The sequence below is a fragment of the Vombatus ursinus genome, unplaced genomic scaffold, assembly GCF_900497805.2.
Source record: "Vombatus ursinus unplaced genomic scaffold, bare-nosed wombat genome assembly UNPS02014778.1, whole genome shotgun sequence".
NCBI classification, from domain to species: Eukaryota; Metazoa; Chordata; class Mammalia; order Diprotodontia; family Vombatidae; genus Vombatus; species Vombatus ursinus.
Window position 1 is genome coordinate 42183856 of NW_020954556.1, and position 20885 is coordinate 42204740.

Here is a 20885-nt window from a genome sequence, read left to right on the forward strand (position 1 = left end):
TCAGGCATTAAAAAGTCTCTAACTACTCAAGCTTATTTCTTAATTGATGTTGTTTTTTCTCTCCTGTCTATTATTCTTCTGCTCTTTTAGAATGGGTATGAAGCCAAGTTCATTGTGTACTTCACTCAAATCACAAAATCCCAGAGTTAAACTAATAAGCAGATTTTTTATGCTATATAAAACATTAATATCAGTGACAATGGCCCAGGAATTCACTTGAATTGCATGAAACATGTTCTATTCCCTGTTAGGAATAATTTCCATTGAAAAATAAGTGCTGACTTTACAATTCCTTTATGATTACAATTCCTCATATTGGTTGTTTAAAATAAGATTGTTAGTGATCTAAATAGGTTTATCCTTCATTCATATTATCTTTCATGCTTAAACCCATGTTTTAGTTAAGGACTCTTTGAAAGCCTACCCCTTCTTCCAGGCTTTCCGTTGGTTAATCTCTATACCATGTTGGCAAAGAATAGTGATGTGCATAATAGGTATTTCTCATATTACATATACTTAATTTTTAACAAGATCAACAGTTTTACTTGCAGTAGGGCTCAGCCTTTATATTTTGTCCATGTCAGGAACACTGCTGTGAAACATACCTTTCCTTTTCCTAAGATACTACCAACATACAACTAAGTGCGATAATCTTCCATTTCAAAATGTAGTGTACCTTTCTGTTGTTCCTTTGTGGCATATTATTGAGTATCCATCACTCTATCACAACAGGAACCCAAAATCTGAAGAGGCCTAAGGAATGGGCTTGTTTATCTTATCATTGTCTTCCTCTCAGGAGGAATTGATTATTAGTACCCAAATTTTCTGGCTTCTGGCTGGGGAAAAAAAACAGTAGTGGGAAAGCGGTCTGTTTAGGAACTCATGTTGTGATTTAGTGTCCAGAATTAAAATATTTGAGATGTGGATTAGATGGTTTACCTAAAGGTTTACTCTTTGTAAGTATTCTGGCATCCCTGAGCCTGGGTTATAGGCCAGATACCACAGCCAACTCAGTAGCAATGCCTTAAAGAGCGTTTGGGAACAATCTTGTTGACCCATGCCAACATAAGCTGAAACAAAGACTCATCCAGCATTCATGCCACATTTGTACATGGCTTGGTGGGACCAATGCTATTTGGAGTTGAGCTGAGTTTTAAGCCTATGCTCCCAGACACCAAGCTATTGGGAAGAATATGTTTTGTGGTGAAATGCTTGTATGTTTGTTCTAGCTATATCACTGAAGTAAAAATCCTTTGTGAAAGCTACTTATTGTCAGCTGTGTGTGGGTGTGGGTGTGTGTGTGTGTGCCAAGCCAATGGTTGTAGAGAAAAAGACCCACAAAACCCTCAAGTTACCCTAAAGCCCTAAAAAATGTACAAAGCAAAACATGTAGGCAGCCCTTCCCTCAGAGGGTGGGGACAGACCATATACTTGTTATGTTGTCTTTGTTCAATTTAGTCATTTTCAGTCATGTCTAATTCTTTGTGACCCCATTTGGGATTTTCTCAACAAAGACACTGGAGTGATTTTCCATTTCTTCCTCCAACTCATTTTACAGATGAGAAAACTGAGACAAACAGGGTTAAATGATTTGCCCAAGGTCATGCAACTAGCAAGTGTCTGAGGTCAAATTTGAACTCAGGAAGATGAAGCTTCCTGACTCCAGGCCTAGCACTCCACACTGTACTACCTAGCTTCTTCATACTTGTTATACTCCAGCAAATATTCTATTTTTAAAAATATTTTCTTATCTACATCTAAAAAGAGAAATAAAATTCACATCATCTACTTAAACTCTGATATGAATCCCTCTTTTACAAAAGAGATAGTTTAGTTATAGGAAATGGGGATGTTGTATGAGAATCAGCTGAAGGAACTGGGAATGTTTTAACAAAAGATTCAAATACGGTTTTCTAATACTTGAAAGGTTTCCATGTCAAAGAGAGATTAGACTTCAACTTGGTTCCCAATGGCCGAACTAGGAGCAATGGAACAAAGTGGCCAAGAAAAGAAATAAGTTTAACTCAAGAAAAAAGTTCCCCAAATAGAGTTTACCTATATATGGAATAGTCCGTTCTTTGAAGGAATGGTTTCACCATCCTTGAATATCTTCAGGTAGAAACTGGATGGAAATCTCTTAAGTATGCTGAAATGGTGAAACACTATCAGGTGTTATTTGGGCTTCATAGGCCCTAGGTGCTCTTCTAAGTCTGAGCTTCTGTGTTCATACATTGAAACTAGACAGCATTCATTATTGGCCTTCTGAGCCTTTGAGGAATTCTATTGTTATTTCACGCTCAGTGTGAGGATGTGAGTATTGATGTATAGAAATTACATATGCACACACATACATACATACATATATATATAGAGAGAGAGAGAGACAGAGACAGAGAAGATTGAAGTATAGAAATATATTAGAAAAGAGCAGAATGAGCAGAACCAAGAGAATATTGTACACAGTAATAACAATATTTTTAAGAACAACTTTAAGCAAATAAGTCATGTTGACTATTATAATTACCCAAAATGACTACAAAGAACATATGAAGGAAGATGTTATCTGCATCCAGAGAAAGAACTGATAATTAGAAGTGTGTATAGAATGATGATGATAGATATATAGATATGGATATTACATACATATTTGTATCTAATGGTAGTCATCTTTAGGGCAGGGAGATGGGGAGGGAAGGAAAAAAAGAAATTTACCTAACTTTATTATATAGTTAAAAAGAATAGCAAGTTGTAGTAGATCTGCAGTATCATGTGCAATCGTCTTTTTTATTATACTGTTATAGAAATGCTTGTTTTATTCAATAAATTAAAAAAAGAAATAATTGAAATGCTCAAATCTTGGTATCTGAGAGCTTTATAAGTGGTACCCTAGTTTCTGGAATCTGTTTCCAGTTTACTTAAGCTATGAAAATTCAGATAAGTCACAAACTTGGCCTCATTTTTCTCATTTTCAAATGATGCACTACATAATTTCTAAGGTTGTATGAATCTAGAAAAATTGGTTTCTAACTACTTCAACCAAAAGTTATAAACAAATGGAAAAAATGGGACCTAAATGCATCTAGACAATTTCATTGCTTAAATAAAGGTAAAAATGGGCATAGTTATTGAAAATAGTGTTGTTTGGGCTGCATAGTACCTTTGCAGTATGGGAGTATGGTATCCAAAGAACTTATATTGCCCTTCTAGAATCTTCTTTTCCTTTAGTCTCACATAATAATTGTCATTTGCGACCTGCCCTAGACTATCATTGTTTTGTTTTTGCCTAACACCTAAAACCTAGAACAGTGCCTTATTTAGTTGAAATGAGTTGGGTTGAAAAGTCTGCCTTTGTTATCATTTCTGAAAATGGGAAAATATCCTTGTAGGAGGATGAAGACCGGACAGTACTTTGGCAGAGAAGGTTGGAAATTCACCAGATCTTAGTTTGAAATGCCCTAACTTTACATGAACAGAGGAAGTGAGGAAACTGGTCCCTAGTATGTTCTGAAAAAAAAAAATCCTGAAGTTATTTTCTATTGGAGAAAGGGAGAGGGAGAGAGCCAGGGAGACAGAGAGACAGAGACAGAGAGACAGAGAGACAGATTGAACATTTGATGTTTGTTTCTTCTGTTTCTAACAATAAAATTCTTATTCTCGGTGGATATCATAATCACTTACAACAGGACTTAAATGTTTTTGCATGTCATTAAGAAGTTAGTTTCCTTGAATGAGGAATGTCAGATGGAGAGGACACAAAAACATCACATCTCTGACTTATTTGATTTTTTTCTGAGTGTCAGCTAGAGGTGGTAAAGGAACAGTATACTGTTTTGAATGCCATATTTGAAACTATCATTTCACAAAATTTCTAGAGCTAGTGCAGAAGAAAGCCAAAAACACATTTTCTTTTTAATGGGCACTGAGACATTATATATGATGGAAGAGACTCCTCAAAGGGGAAGTATAGAAGCATAGATCAGAAAAGACCCTTCAGTGATAGTCTGTTCCAACCCTCTGATATACTAGATGAGGAAAACAAGAGCAAGGAATGACTTTCTCAAGTTCGTAGTTTAGTGGCACTCCTGGGAATGGAATTTGGTTGTTCTGACTTTAAATATATTGCTCTTTTCATGGTGCTGAGCTACCTGTAGAAGCGTTATACAAAGCAGTTATAAGAAATACTCCAATAATTCTAGTAGTGGGACAGGTAGGTGGCGCAATGGATACAGTGACATATTTGGAATCAGGAAGACTCATCTTCCTGAGCTCAAATCTGGCTTCAGAGACCTATTAGCTGTGTGACCCTGGGAAAGTTACTTAACTGTACCTCAGTTTTCTCATCTGTAAAATGAGCTGGAAAAGGAAATGGCAAACTATTCCAGTATGTTTGTCAAGAAAACCCCAAATGGGTTCATGAAGAGTCAGACTGAAATGACTCTAGTAGAGAGAATATGGTACCATATAGTAATAAAGGGAGCATGGTAAAGTGGTGTAAACTCCGGTAACAAAGGATGAAAGAGTCACAAAGGTTTTGCAAACAATGTTAACTCCAAAAATACCAAAGAGCTCACACAGGTTAAAAGCAAAAAACTGTTCTGTTAAGGGAGAGAAATTAGACATGTGTCAAAGCCTTTTCTAGTAGGAGACCAATGCAGTGGGCCTAACCTTGATTTATATATTTGTGACTAGACAAAAATCAAACAGTGTAGTGTAGCAACAGTGGTGAGGCACAACAACAACAGTGAGGCAATGTAGTCTGGTGACAAAAAGCTCATTCATAGCAGAGCTTCACGTCTGGACCTGTTGGTGCTTGCCTGAGCTTGGGGACCATCAGTTCTGTGATTTAGTTACATCAGTGTTCATCCAGAGGATGAGCCAAAGGATTGTTGTTATGCCAAGCTCAGGGCACAGCTTGCTTGCTGGGCCTTAGCATTGGAAAACAGGATGTCTCCTAAAGAGAGGAGAAAAAAAAAAGAAGTGGGGTGGTCTTGGATGCCATGACAGTGGAAAAGGTTCTGGATTTGGATTTAGTTTAAATTCTTGTTCTCCTATTTTTTTTAGATATGAGTAAGTCATTATAGTTCATTGAATCTCAATTTCTTCATCTGTAAAATGAGTTTAATGACATGATTACAGATCACAGAATCACAGGTTTAGAACTGAAAATAAAATGCCAGGGCCTATTTTTATATGGTCCCAGAGAAAAGTTACCCCAGATTCAAGATGCTCTCCAGGTCAGTTTCCATTCAGAAAACACTGCTCAGGTTCTCCTGTCATTGTGTCAAATTCTACCAAATAGCCAGAGGACACATTAGCAGAAAATAAAATGCATTTAATCAAATAAAATAAGAAATAAAATAAGAAAAGATTCATAATCATTCCCAACTTTAACCATACAAATGATATAGTTCCCCACTGATGTACTATACAGTGGGGGATAGTCATACATAAAAAAAAATGTGTTATATGTAGGACCTGTGCTTTGGGAACAATACAGGCACATCTGGGAGAACTCTCAAATGATGGGATGGTATAGCTATTCATCTCTGATATATGGTTCTCATCTGCTCTTTAATGGGACTTGCATTTTCATATTATCTCTGACATTCTATGGTCACCAGACTACTCTTGGCTTCAATTTTCTGGGATAAAATTACTAGAAAGTCTCTCTTTGAAGAGGGCAGAGGTGGGAATAGAAATCTTTTAGTGCTGAGCAGAGGGTGGTGAGCCACAACAGCCAGAAGTCAAAATAAAAGAGCTAGTAAAAAAAGTTTAGTCTAGTATCTGTTTTTTTTTAATCCTATTTTCCTTGTTTGGACTTGAGACATTGGTGTCAGATAGTTATATGACTTTTTTTAATCATTTTAACTCCTGTTATATCAGAGTTTATATCTGTATCCCTAAAACCCATTTAGCAGAAAGCTCCTTTCCCCTCCCCCACCAAGAAACAGTTCTGTGGATTAGGTTTTGAGGTCTCCCTAATTGACATGCAAATTAACCTGGGAAAGAACAAAAGGTGTCCACAACCCTTTCCAGGTCCACCTTCCAGCTTCCTTATTTTTAAAGTGCTTTGTTATCGTAACACTTTATATAAATACTAGCTATAACACCATGAACATAGGCCTTCTTTCCAAGTACTATAGCCTAGCCCTTTGTTCACATTAATAGTTACCTAGAAACAAAGAATCATCCATCTGCTTCCTTGAGAAAACTTTGCTAAACTCTACAGAAATGTCCCATTTTCAGTTTCCCACAGTGGGATTTGGCCTAGGAGAAAAAGGCAAAAACAAACATTAAATTCCCCTTTCTGCCTTTCCAGTAATCTTGCTTCATGAATGCTGTTGAATTAGGTCCTTTGAAAAAGTTTCTGTAAAGTGAGGACATTTATTTCAAAAGCCTTTGGCAGAGAGCTAGCCAGCAAGAACCTGGAGTCAGGCTGAAGGACTGCCCTTCCTATAAGAATGTTCTTGGCTCTCATAAGATTTCTCTGGATCTAGTTAATAAAAACAAGCCCTTGGCTACTGTTGGAGCAACACTAGAAAGTATAATCCTGTGGGGGAAATGATCAGTGAGTCAATAACAAAGAAATTGTCTTAGCTGCCACTACAAATAGCACAGTGTTTCTCAGCTTCTACCTCTACCTCTGCCCCAGGGGATCTTGAGGGCTTACAAAAATCTACTTGGTGTACCTCAGCTCCTCTGGTGATGAAAACTGTGGTAGAGAGAACAGTCCAGTTCTTTCTTTTTCTTAAAAGAATACCCTGTCCTATCAATTAAGTGATTTGTGAGCACTTCAACTGATCACTTTTTTGATTCATTTTGTATTTTCTGCCATAGAATTGCAGAATATCAGCTTTAGGAAAGATCTCAGAGGTTATCTGTTCCACATCCCTTACTTTTACAGATGAACAAACTGGGACTCAGAGAAGTCATATGACTTTTCTAAGGTCACACATCTATTATATGATTATTGTCTTTTGATTTTAAAATATTAATATATCTTCAGTATTTCAGTGGGATAAACCATTAGTTTTTATATGCTTAAGATTATAGGATCATAGATTTAGAGTTGTAAAGTACCCAATAAGTCAAGAAAAGGAAAGTAATTTGTACAGGATCACACAGGTAAGAAAATGGAAAAGCTGGGACTTGATACCCAGTCCTTTGGCTCCAAATCAAGTGTTCTTTTCACTATGCAGTCTGAAGACGCAAGGATGTTTTTCAAACTGCTGGTTTATAGGTGAAAAAAGTTGTTGGTTGATTTAGATCCACTGTTGGCCAGGTCCCATGCACTTCCTGCATACTTGATCCCTCTACATAGCAGTAGTAAGTGATAGAGATGGGTTTCAAATATCTGGCCCTTTGACTCAAAATACAGCACTTTTTTTTTTTTACACAGAATAGAGTTTAATGTAAATTCAGTGGAAAAATAAATGGGCTTTTCCCTAGAATTGCCACAGTGTGTACATATGTTGAGAAAGAACACGTAAGAAGGAAAGACTGATGTTTAACTGTTTGTGCTTAATGTGTTGGAAAGAAAATGATTCAAAAACTGCTCATCTGTGGGAAAAATCCAACTCTTGAAATGCTGCCAAGGTTAGTGAGACCTAGTATATGGGCAATTGCTGAGTAAGTCTTAGGTGTGCAAATTAAAGGTGTCTTGGGGAAATGCATTGAGCACCCGATTTTTCCAAGATGTCAAAAGATTCTTCTCATGACTCATTATGTTTCTATTGTCCTTTCAGAGAACAATGAGCAATTCTTTGGTGATTGTCACTTTCCTCTTCCTTTTTGCTCACTATTTCCCCTTTTAAAAATGTGTAAGAAAAAAAACACTCTGTAATAGAGGTTTATTTCTGGATGATTTGTTCATGCTGTATAGACCAATCTGTTCCTTAATGTTCCCTTTTTGCCCCCTTTTGAGAAGTCGCAATTTAAAAGAAAGGTAAGTGCATAATTTAGTTGAATTCTTTACCAGACATACTTTTATTTAAGTTGCTTAAGTGAATTATTGAGTTAATTAGAACTCTCCCCATTCTTTTGAATTGCTGGTGTCTTATATACATACATGCATGCATCTATATGCATGTAAACATTCATGCAATTAAAGTTGTTTATGTAAATTAATTGAATTGAAAAAGGAAAATAAGAGGGCAACCCGAATTGTTTTCAGATGACCTCCACCATACCAGTGTCTAGGTACTGAAGAAATTTTTTACTTATTTTGTTTGTTTTTCTTTGGATACAACCTAAGTGTTCCATAGGGTCATTGTTTTCAGTGTTATTATTATTTACTGGATCCCAGTCTCAGATACCTCCTTAACCATCACAGTCCCTTATGGACTCCAAATAGAATATGTATGTATGTGCACACATATGTATATATACATATATATGTATATACTGTATAAACTACATGGACTCACTATGGAAAATAAATGCCTTGGCCATTGTACCTACTTCTCTTAATTTAGAAAGAAAATCCATGTTTCATGTCACATCTAATACAATTTAGAAAACTGAATAAAAAGTCCCTAAAAAAGAGAATCTGTATTCAATGAATTAATCTGTTGTGAGATTTAGTTTGAAGTGTGGCTGTCCAGAGTTCAAGCATGGCCATTCCCACCATCACTTACGGCTGGAAAATTCTGTTATACAAAAGGAGTTGTGAAATTGAATGGACTACTGATATTTTGCTGACTTGTGTAGAACTTTTGATTTTAATGGTGATTTTAAATTAAGATCAATTTATTCATAATCTATAATAAATAAACCCTGAAACAAAAAAAAGGAACGTAATGAGTATCACTATTCCTTCCCACTTTTGTGTTTGCTTGTCCCCATTCCACCACTGAGATATCAGTGATGGAATTAAATTCTTTAAAGTTTAAAGAAGCAAAAAAAATCATTGATTAGTATTCTAGAAATGAAAATGGGGGCCAAAAATTGTCTTTCAAAGACTGCAAAGTCAGTCTTTGTGGTACCTGTTGAATTCTCTAGTATATTCTTTGGCACCTGTCTATTTCATTGATAAAAGATATCAAGGGGGATATCATATCCAGTGGTTAGAAATTGCATGTTAGTGCTATGAAATTCATCCTCTATAAATTGCTACTGAAAAGTATTCTAATTCCTCTCATAATGGGATACTGGTTGGATGGTGATAAAAATTGTCAATTATAAGATGTTAAGAGCTACTTGCATTAAGGATAAAAGAGGAGAAAAAAAAACACTTCAGACAATCTTCTAAAGTACACTTAGATAAAGATGGCTTTTATTTTTCCCCAAAGTAAGATGTGGTATTGGCTCAGTATGTATTATATGCATGTTCTTGGAAGTGTGTTTTGAAATATTAACATATTTCAAAAGAAAGGAGATAATTTGCCAGTATGACACAATTTTCCCCCAAGTTTAGACTTCTTTGGAGATAAGTGGGCATTTCATAAATGGCAAAGAAAGAAAAGGAAAAAAAAGGAAAGTGATAGGAACCATAAAATCTGAACAAGTGAAATCAGTTGTTATTATGGGTTATAGAAATCTGCCTGCTCAAAGTTAGGCTATTACATATCCTCCACTTTTGTGGAAAGAATGGCTTAGAAAGTATACTGTTAATTGCAGACCTTCTAAAGTTGGATTTAATTTCAAATGGAGAAAATATAAAATAGCAGAATTATCCATGGTTTTATTCTGATGGTTTTAAAACATGACCAAAGATTCATTGTTTCATATTGAATATTTTGTGAAGTTTGCTATGTAGTTTCTGGTTTATAAGTCCTTCAAATTTTCAAATAAATACCACATATACTTGAAGCATGTTAATGAAATGCTTGTTGGTTTTTGTATTTTATATGAATGTCTACAATCAAAGAATAACCTGGATGAGTTTTATAGAAAATAACCTTTCTGTTTAGCTATCTTATTAACACTTGTAGCAAGCCAGATGTCATTGTAAAATATTGGTTATAGTAGAGAAATATGTACCTTCAGTGTTTTTTTTAATTTTTGTTTCAGAAAAAAATGATTGATTTGCTACTCAGTTTAGGAAACATAAAATATGAATAAATGGAAAACACATTAAAATTGTATTCTCAAATAAGCTGTATGTATATACCAGCATGCATTGTAAGCTGGAAGAAACTATATGATACACCTAGTCCAATGCCCTTATTTTACAGAGGAAGATATGGAGCAGAGCAAGGAAACTTCAAACATAATATCTGACACTAAATGAAGAGCTCTTTCCACTGTACTATGCTGTCTCATGGTTGAGCCAAAGGAGTTTTCAATGCATAAATTCATGAAATAAGACTTCTTGATTTTCTTTACTTTCTCTAGATAAAAGCCTATTTATAAATCACTTGTATGTAATAGCTTCCTTTTGGGAAAAGGTAAATTCTAAAGTCTCAAATCTAAATTCGTGAGAGTCCTTACTTGACCTTTCAGATAGGGTGTTTGTTACTAGATACAGAAGGCCATCTTGAATTAGAAGGAACTCTGGGTCATAGTTTAAAGAACAAAAGGTAAATTAAAGACAGTCAACCACTCAATTATTATATCACCAGAAACATCTTTGAAGAATAAAACTGGCCTTTTCATTTTTTATTGAACAATAAGTATATGATATCAAAAAAAATTTAGTAACTGAATGAGATTTCTGTGTGTTACAGTGAAAAAAAATATTGTTTGGTCATCTCTTACATCCTGATATACAGCTTGAAAATAGATCATGCCATTGTCATGCTAGGTAGATTGTCAAGCCTGGAATAAAGAAGACTAGTCTTTCTGAATTCAAATCTGGCCTCAGACCCTTGCGATCTGTGTAACCCTGACAAGTCACTTTCCCTTGTTTGCCTCAGTTTCCTCATCTGTAAAATGAACTGGAGAAGGAAATGACAAACCACTCCAGTATCTTTGCTGAGAAAACCCTAAAGGGGTCATGAAGAGATGGACATGACTGAAAATGACTAAAAGAAGAAACAATAGCAATGCTATTTTAGTGTAACCTAAATATATGAAGGAAAGATGATTTCCTAAGAGGGGGTATAATTTATTCCTTGATAAGGAACACACCCCTGTCTTATGATTTAATAAATAAGTTCTAGGCAGCTTCTTCAGGCATTTAGCTATTAGATGACTTGTCCAAAGATATGATCATTCTCAAAAAGAGGTGGGATTTGAATCAAGGTCTTCCTTAGTCCAGGAGTAGCTCTCCAACCACAATACTACATTTTTTTCCATTCCAATTTTATCATAAAAAAGGTTCTTTAAACCCGTGTATCTCACAAATATTTCTTAATGGATATACACTTTTTATTTTCATTTTAGCTCTATTCAAATCAACTTAACATTTACAGCTCCATGATCCTTTTTTTTGAAACTATAATCATGCTGTTACTTTCAAATGAATATACACGTGTATGTACATATATGTGTGTATATTATATATCATACATATATGTATATTATGCATACATATGTGTAATATATACTTATTTATGTATACATAATACACATCTATTTTTATATAAATGTAAATATATATGTGTGTATCTTCCTACAGACTTACATTTACAAGAAACAGATAGGTGGATGCCTGAGCCAGCCATATCTTCTCTTCTTAGTACTCTTAATTATTGGTTTAGCTTTGACACATCTTCTATAGGGCTCATAGCCTGAAGCATTTTCCAACATGTTAAACCCAACTCTAGCTCTTTTTAATCCTATGTCCTCTGAGGAAATGGTTTGTCCCCTTACTTAAAAACAATCAGATTCAGTTTAGTTCTTTGAAGGATGGAGTTGCCTTTAAGCTCATTCTAGAATTAGAATGAACCTCCAGGGAACTTACTGGTAACAAAAACAGGAGAACTGACACCTTACATTTGTGTAGTTTTTAATAATATTTAAAGGACTTTTGAAGTCATTATCTGATTTAATTTTCATGAAATCATTTGATTTCATGACTTTCATTGTTGGAATATCATTCTTTTCAGAATATTGCACACAAGGAACCTAAAGCACAGGGGAAAAAAAGTGATTTGCATAGCAAATTCCTGGTATAGATGAGTCTTGGACTGGGGTCTCCTGACTTTTAGCTTAATGCTCGTATTGTGCAATCTCAACTCATTTGCATCTAGTTTGAATTATATTAAATTGTTTGACCATTCTTGAATCTAAACTATGCTTAATCCTTAGTTTACCTTAAAAAATATTGTAACTCATAGGTTGGAGGTATGTGGTCAAGTCCTATGGTTCCTTTTATGATATTATCACTAAAGTATATATTTATGATATTGCTTCTAAAAGAGAACAATTAACAAATTCCTGAACTTTAAACATCTAATGTGGAGTTGTCATTCTTTAGTCATAATCTTATATTTTTGATTTCAGGTTTTAGCACACAAAAGCTTTCTATGAGCTTAGATACCTTATTTGAAATGAAGGTGGGAAACTTGAGCACATTATTTGTTTAATTATTTAATAAATGCTTTCTTTAAAATGAATGAATGAGTATCATTAATATCAATGAGTAAACATGCATTTATTAAGTACCCATCTTGCATCATGCAAATCACTGGGGACCCAAATAAAAGTAGTGGTGCAAATACAAGGAATAAAACAATACCTCTTCTCAAGTATCTCCTAATCTATCAAGGTAGATAGATAGATGTGCACATACATATATGTATAGCTATACATATACATGTGCATACATATATATACATATGTACACATATACCTACATGTATGTGTGTATAATGCAAATATTTACAAAGTAATTGAGGCCAATAATGTGAGGTAGATCAAAAAAGGTTTAATTTAGAAGGTAATACTTGTTGAGTCCTGAAGGAAGTGAAGGAGTCTGGGAGCAGAAGTAACAAAGGAACCAGTCCAGGAATGGAAGATGGTCAGTTTAAAGTCATTAAGATGGGAAATAGAATGGTGTATGTGAGGAACAGAGAGAAGGATAATTTGGCTAAGACTGTAGTATGTAAAAAAAGGTGCAATGCATATTGAACATAGAAAGATGGGCTGGGGCCATATTGGGAAGGGCTCCAAAGTCAAATAGAAGGGTCTATCTTATACTAATGGCAATAGTGATCCTCAGGTGTTTGATTAGGGATTGACATGGTCAGATCTTCACTTAACAAAAAATATTTGGCATCTGTATGGAGGATGGGTTGAAGAAATATTTCAGGCAGGAAGGTTAATGAGAATGGTACTTCCATAGACTAGGTGAGAGTTTATAAGAGCATGAACTAAGCTGGTAACTGTGTGAGTTGGGATTGTATGAAAAATATGTCATAGAGGAAATAATGGTAGTTTGTCAACTGATTTGATCTGTCAAATGACAGAGTTTGAGGAGTTGAGTTGATAAGAGCAAGGTTATGAGAAAAAGAAAATAGAATTAGATTTGTGCATTCAACAGAAATAAGTGTGGTAGAACCAAAAGCTTGGGGGGTGAGTGGTAAATAAATTCTGTTTAGGTAATGCTGAGTTTAAGATGACTCTGAATCATCCAGTTAAAAATCAAGGAGGTAGCTGGGGACGTGGAGCTAAACTTCTGCAGAGAGTTCAAAACTGGATGTAGAGACCACTGAGGCTTCTGAATAAAAATGAGAATTATATTCATGAGACCTGAGGAGGTGAGAGAGAGAGAGAGAGAGAGAGAAAGAGAAGGAGAGAGAGAAAGAGAGAGAGAGAGAGAGAGAGAGAGAGAGAGAGAGAGAGAGAACAAAATGGGCCAAAATAGAACTTGAGGAACATCCACAGTTCAGGGGCATGGTGTATATAATGATTTGGTAAAGGACACTGGAAAGAAATGGGTTTGTTTTCTAATGGAAAAGAATGGTCAGCAATATCCAATGTGACTTAAATCAAGAAAGATGACTGAAAAAAAATAAACATCAAATTTGGATTAAAAAAAAACCTTTCTGAATCATTAGTAAAGTTTTTTTGGAGAAGGTTTTGCTTGAACCATAGCCTGAAGGAAATGAGAGATTTTGTAAAACAAGGATGAGGAGGAAGTGCAATCAAAGTTTCAGAGGTGACCAGAGCAAAGACATGGAGATGGGATATACAGTATCATGGAAAGGGAGATGGGTATCAACTTGGGAAGAGTGTCAAAAGCCAAATAGTTTATATTTTATCCTAGATGCAATAGATCACCACTGGAATTTATTGAGTAGAAGAGTAACATGGTCAAATATACCCTCGAGGAAAATCACTTTGGTGACTGTAGAGAATATGTATTGGAGTGAAGAAAGATTGAGGCATGAAGAACTGGTAGGAGGCAGTTGCAATAACTCAGGTGAGGGGTGATAAATTATTTAAGCAAACATCCTCCTTGTGAGGGGAGAAGGTGTCATTGAAAAGAGATGCTGCAGAGATAGAAACAGCAATATTTGGGAGCTGACTGTATATGTGTGATGAGAGAGAGTTAGAATTCAGGGATATGCTGTGTTTACAAACCTGGGAGAGTGGAAGAATTGTGGTGCCCTTCACAAAAGTAGAGAATAGAAAAAATATATTCTTGTTCATTAACTAATTAATTTTATTTCCCTGTTGCAGAAATGAGATATTATTGAATTAAATTTCTTCCAGAGTAGGGCAGCATTATAAGAAGATATTATTGTCATTGTTGTAATAGAGCACTGTGAAACCTGTTTGAGGTTTCTTTTTTGTTCTTGCATCAGAAGTCTTAAAATCTGCTGCTACCCCCGTGACTTGAACAGCTAACTATGGTCCTAGAACATGTATTCTCTGCCCAGTTTGTCATTTCCAAACTGGCATGGCAGATGTACATGACAAATAGCAAAAGAAATACTTATTCTTGGTTCTATAACAGCAGGCAACCAGGTGAAGCTGTTGTGGCAGGTAAAACGTGGATTTTGAGACAAAATCTACCATGCTGCTTTTTTCCCCCAAAGTCTAAAGTTAAGGTAGCAGTGACTCTCTTGGAAGGAAAAGTTGAATATACAAGCCAAATGAGAAACTTTTTTGATTTTGTCTTTTGTATTTAGTGACTGTCCTGAATATCTTTGGCACTGCTATTTCTTAACTCTACTCCCTCCATTCTAATCATCTTTTCTTTTCCTCCATCCTTTCAAAGGATGCTTGTTTTCATCTTGGTTTTGAAGTTAAACTATGTGCAACATTAGGCCACATATGTCATAATTCCATTGCTGGAAGAACTAAAAAATTGCCCCCAAATTCCATGTGAAGTACTACCCGAGACAAAAGTGGTCTTTTTCCTTTCTTATCATGATCTACTACATCTTGAGTATCTTTTGGGTAACTAGACCTTAATTTTATTAAACTCCTCGTACAGAAACTCCATTTCTTAATTCTGTGCCCTTTCACTGATTGTCACTCTTTCTGGAATGCTTGACCCCCTCCATTTCCTCGCCTCCTTCAATACTTACCTCAAATCTTATCTTTAGGAAATTTTTCCTACCCTCACTCTCCTCAGTTCTCCATTGCTAGTTTCCTTTACTTTGGAATTTTAACTTATACTTACACTCTATATATCTTATTAGTGCATAGTTATTTGTGTATTGTCCCCACATCCCATTAGTAATTGAGCTCCTTGAGTTCTGGGAGCTTGTTTTTGTCTTTGTTTTTATCCCAGGCATGATAGCACAGTGCCTGACACATAGTTAGCAATTAAATGCTTGTTGATGGACTATTGACTGACTCACTCCTCTTAAAGTGAATCATAGTTTATTTTTTTCTGAAACTTACAATCTTAAAGGATTGTTTTCAGCAATGAAAAGTTGTGACTTACATGTAATCACAGAGATAGTATGTGTAATAAAAAAGCAATATTGAATCTAGGTCTTCTTGATCCAAGACTGGTCCTCTATCCACTACCCATTGTCATCTCTTTCTCTGTTGAATATATGGTAATATTATTCTTCTAAGTGGAAAGGCTTACCTGGAGATTATGTGAAAAACTATTTTAGTCTCCAATGACAACATAGATACCTAGAGGAATCCTGATCAGCAAGAAGCATTGAAAGGATTGTTGATTCATATGATCATAATTAAACTTAGAACTCGAAGAAAACAAAGAGCTCATCTACTTCCACCTCATTTTCAGATGAGGAAATTGATATCGAGAAGTCCAGTGATAAGGTCACATAGGAAACAAAGTTCTGACCTGGTGTTTAAGTCCAAGTCATCAAAACTGATATCCAGCAAGCATTACAATACAACACCATTCCTTCAGAGAAAGAACGTTCTTCAGAAATATTTGTAATTATTATAGTATTAGCCAATTCACCTCCTTGAACTTCAGTTTCCTCATCTATAAAATGGAAAATAATAGTTTATAAATACATCCAAATTTAACTTGCCATGAAGAAAAATGCCTTGAACATACCAAGTAACTGATTTTTTTTGGTTGAACTGAATTGAATTGAATTAGATTTTTTAAAAAATATTCAATTTCTCTAGTTTCTTGGTGAATTAGCTTCATTAACAAATCTGAATATCACATGGTAAAATACTTCATATGTCCACCTGTCACATATTGAAATATTTCTTCATTGTCTTCAAGTTTTCCTATTTTGAAAATTGTCAAATATCATGGTTTTCTGACTTTTTTTCATTTGGTAATTTCAATAGAAAGCTAAAATGGCAATATCTCATCCAAAGTTCATGTGAAGGAAATAGAAATATTCACTTTCAGGTAGTTGAGTTTAGACATTAAGTATCTTATTAGGTGATATTCAGCTGTTAGTGAAACTAATCCACTAATAAGCTAAAAGGAAGTGACTTAATTTTTAATATTTAATTAAATATGATTCAATAAATAATTATCAAATTATTATATTCAGGACACTGTACAAAGTAATGCTTCATATTTAAATATGTAAATTAGAAGCACTAGCACACAGTCCCACTTGATCCTATTCCAACTTTCTTGTTTTTCATATGAGGAAACTGCTACCTGGAGAGATAAAGTAGTTTGTCCTAAGTTACAAAACAAATTGATAAAGCAGCTACTAGGATCCAGTAGTATGGAAGGCATGTTAGTTTTGGGCTCAGAAGATGTAACATAAATGTACTCCTTTTCTGCCACTTACCAGTCTTTTGACCATGGGCAAGTGATTATTTAACCTCTTTTATCTTCAGTTTTATAATTTATTAAATGGGCATAAAAGTACCTGAATATTTACTTCAGGGTTTCTGTAAAATGTGCCGTTGCTGTTGTTTTTGTTGGTGTTCAGTCATTTCAGTCATGTCTGACTCTTTGTGACCCTGTTGGGTTTTTGTTTTTTTTTTAGGGAAAGATAGTGGAGTAATTTGCCATTTCCTTCTCCAGATGATTGTAGAGATGAGGAAACTGAAGCAAACAGGATTAATTGACTTGCCCAGTGTCACACTTGCCCAACTCACACAGGGTTAGATTTGACTCAGATCTTCCTGACTTCAGGCCCAGTGTGCCATCCACTGCCCCATTTCTGTAAAATGTAAAGTGATATGAATGTGAATAATTATCATTATTAACATTATCGTCACTACAATAATCACCATCTAATATGCTGCCCAATTTAATTTTTGGTAGAAATCAAAGAGATTTCACCAGAGTTGCCATGTAATTTAGTTGAAGTAGAAAGAAAATTAGATCTGGAGTCAGAAGATTTGATTTGAGGTCTTCAGGCAAGTTCTTCTGGTTAGCTTGTCTATAAAATAAAAATTTTTCAATGGTTAAATAGATAATTTCCATGGTACTTATGTGATATACATATATACAGACACATAATCCTTATGTGACATACATACAAATGTAGTCGTTATGTGATATACATACATATACATAGATATTCATATACATGTGTATGTATGTTTGTACTATATGAGATAGAAAGAATTGCATTTATTATAGAGACTGAATCGAAGTTTAGTGAGCAATAAATAAACTAAATAAAATATGTGAAGTCATTTCAATTTCTGTTATTTTGTCTTTAAGGGCATTGTCTTCAGAAGAAAGTGATTATTTAAAAAAAACAATATTATTTAATACTTTATTCCTGTGTTTCTGCATTTGTGAATAAACAAGTATACTTAAATTTGAATTTAATTAAATTTAAATAATTAAATTATTTCTGACTCTATATTAACCAGACCTTATCGATTAAAATTACTCATAATTCAAAATTACCTAAAAAACTTAGAATTATCTCTTAATCTGAAAGTAATTTTAGATATTGTTTTGAATTTCTTTAATTGGGTTAGATATTTCAGTTTACCATCTACATATTAGGAATTCTAGCTAATTATGCAAACTTCTGACTAAGAACAAATTGATTTTCAATGGAAAGTTGCAATCTAAAGCCTCTTGCTCCTATTTTCTGTTACCTTAAAATAGAAGGGACCAAGTTAGTGTCTTCATTTTTTGGTTCTTTTTTTTTCTGTATTCAGTAATTCTAGTGAGTTTTACTAAGCCATCATATTCAGATTTGGTAAGCCATGAATCCTTACTACAGGATTCTGATTAAATATACTTACGATAATCATAGATAAGTGATTCATATTGAAACACTAATTTATATACTAATATATACAAATGAGATTGTTTTCTAAACTTCTATTGGCCTTGGTTGATATAGCTGTCCACTTGGCAAAATCCAACTGAGGTAGTTTGGGGGAATTTTCTACCCTGTTATTGTGATGATAGAGCTACTACTAGGATCTGATAGTGTGGAAGGCATATTTGTTTGGGGTTCAGAAGATGTAACATAAATGTGCTTCTTCACTATTTACCAGTCTTGTGACTACAGGCAATGGCTCTATGAAATGGTTATATTCAAAGATAATGTATTTACATTTATCTGTTTCCTATTTATTAAGCACAAAATTGTTGCAAATATTAATATTCTATGAAGGGTTATGTTTTTTTGTACATTTTGTCCTGACTTCTACTTGGAATAGATTTCTACCTTTCCTCCAATAAGTCCATATGAGAATGCAGATATCATTCATTCTGAAATGACTTCCATGTTTTATAACCAATAGTTTTCTGGTCTTCAAGATATATTGAATTTCAACTTTTGGGAAATTGGTGCTCACCATTTGTTTCATTTTGAGGAAAATATTCATCAACTATAAGTGTGAGACTTCTGAGGAATCATAATCTCAAATATTCATTTATATCATGTTTTCACTATTCTCCTTTGTGCTCACCTTCATGTTGACTTCACTAAGTATTAACATATATGGTACTTGTTTATCATTATTCAGCCAAGTCTTTTGTACAGTATCTTTATTTTTCTCTTGTAATTGATGTTGGTGCATAGGTTTTAGCTATATTAACTGACTTAGGCTAGGTAGTTCAGTGGATGGAAAACTGGGCCTGGATTTAGGACAACCTCCTTTAGATACCATATATTTGACTCTGGATAAGTCACTTTCTGTCTCAGTTTCCTCAGGTATAAAATGACGATAAAAATAACCTTTACCTCCCAATCTTGTTATGAGGCTCATTTGAGATAATACTTGTAGAGCACTTGACATAATGCCTGATACATACTAGGCACTTAAGAGTTTTTTCCTTTCCCTTTTCCCTCTTTATACTGTTCCTTTTGCCTCTGTTTCTCATAACAATTTCAATGTAAAATGAACAAGCATTTGACAAAATGTTGTTTCTGATTCCCTCTGGCCACATGATGAAAGCAAACCCAACAGCTTCTTTATTCCCCTCTTAAAGAACTTTTATGCCAAATTTCCATTTAGCTGCACCTTCATCATGTCTTATACTTGCATGCTTAGCAAGACTTTAGTAGAAATATAGGTCATTACTTTCATTAATAAATCAATTTATTGGTTTTTGGACAAGGCTCTCTCATTGAGAATATCAGCAATTAAAGTAATGTTTGTAGATAATCTAAAAAGTTTGTAAAGCTGAACATCTTCCATTCCCTTTCATAAGCACATATTCCATTAAATTTTGAACTAGAAGGAATCTTAGAGGCCATCTCTTCCAACTGCCACATTTTGTAAAGAGGAAGCCAAAGCCAAGAGAAATTGAAGCGACTTGCCCAAGGTCAAATGGGTGTATGTGGTAGCGCTGGAATTTGAACCCAGGTGGTTATGACTTTAAATCTAGCAGTCTTTACCTTGTATTAAACAACTTTTTTCCTTCTGCCATCATCCCTGCAGAGGTGTAAGGGGATTACAGAGAATTAAAAGCCATTTTTAAGTATGTACTATGCTCATGCCAGGTGGTACAGTGGATAGATAGCTGGCCTGGAGTTGGGAAGACTTCTCTTCTTGAGTTTAAATCTGGTCTCAGACACTTAATAGATGTACAAGCCACTGGGTAAGCCACTTAACCTTGTTTGCCTCAGTTTCCTCATCTGTAAAATGAGTTGGAGAAGGAAATGACAAACCACTCTAGTTTCTTTACCAATAAAACCCCAAATGAGGTCAGGAAGAGTTAGACATGACTTAAAAATGACTGAATTGTAGTTTGACACTTCTAGTATAGTTCATAGGATTATAAGGTCCACAGATAGAATGTAAACTTTTTGAAGGAACCAATTGTTTAGGAGAAGATAGATGATATAGTGGGTAGAACACTGGGCTTGAAATCAGGAAGACTCATTTTCATAACTTTAAATTTAGCCTCAGATACTTACTAGCCACGTGACCTTTGGCAAATCATTTAACCCTGTTTGCCCCCCTCTGTAAAATGAACTGGAAAAGGAAATGTCAAACCACTCCAGTATCTTTGCCAAGAAAACTCCAAGTGAGGTCACATAGAATTGGACATGACTAAACAACAACAAAATGTTCCCAGCACTAGAAATACAAAGACAAAAAAAATAAAATTGGCCCTCTCCTTGAGAAATTTACATTCCACTTGGGAAGTATAATATGGA

The 20885-nt window shown here is 34.7% G+C and overlaps 1 protein-coding gene across 21 annotated transcripts in view; it reads left to right on the plus strand.

Annotated features, from left to right (window-relative positions):
- The window catches only part of NRXN1 (neurexin 1), a 1385770-nt gene that overhangs the window by 98363 nt on the left and 1266522 nt on the right, over nt 1-20885 (plus strand). The window lies entirely within an intron of this gene.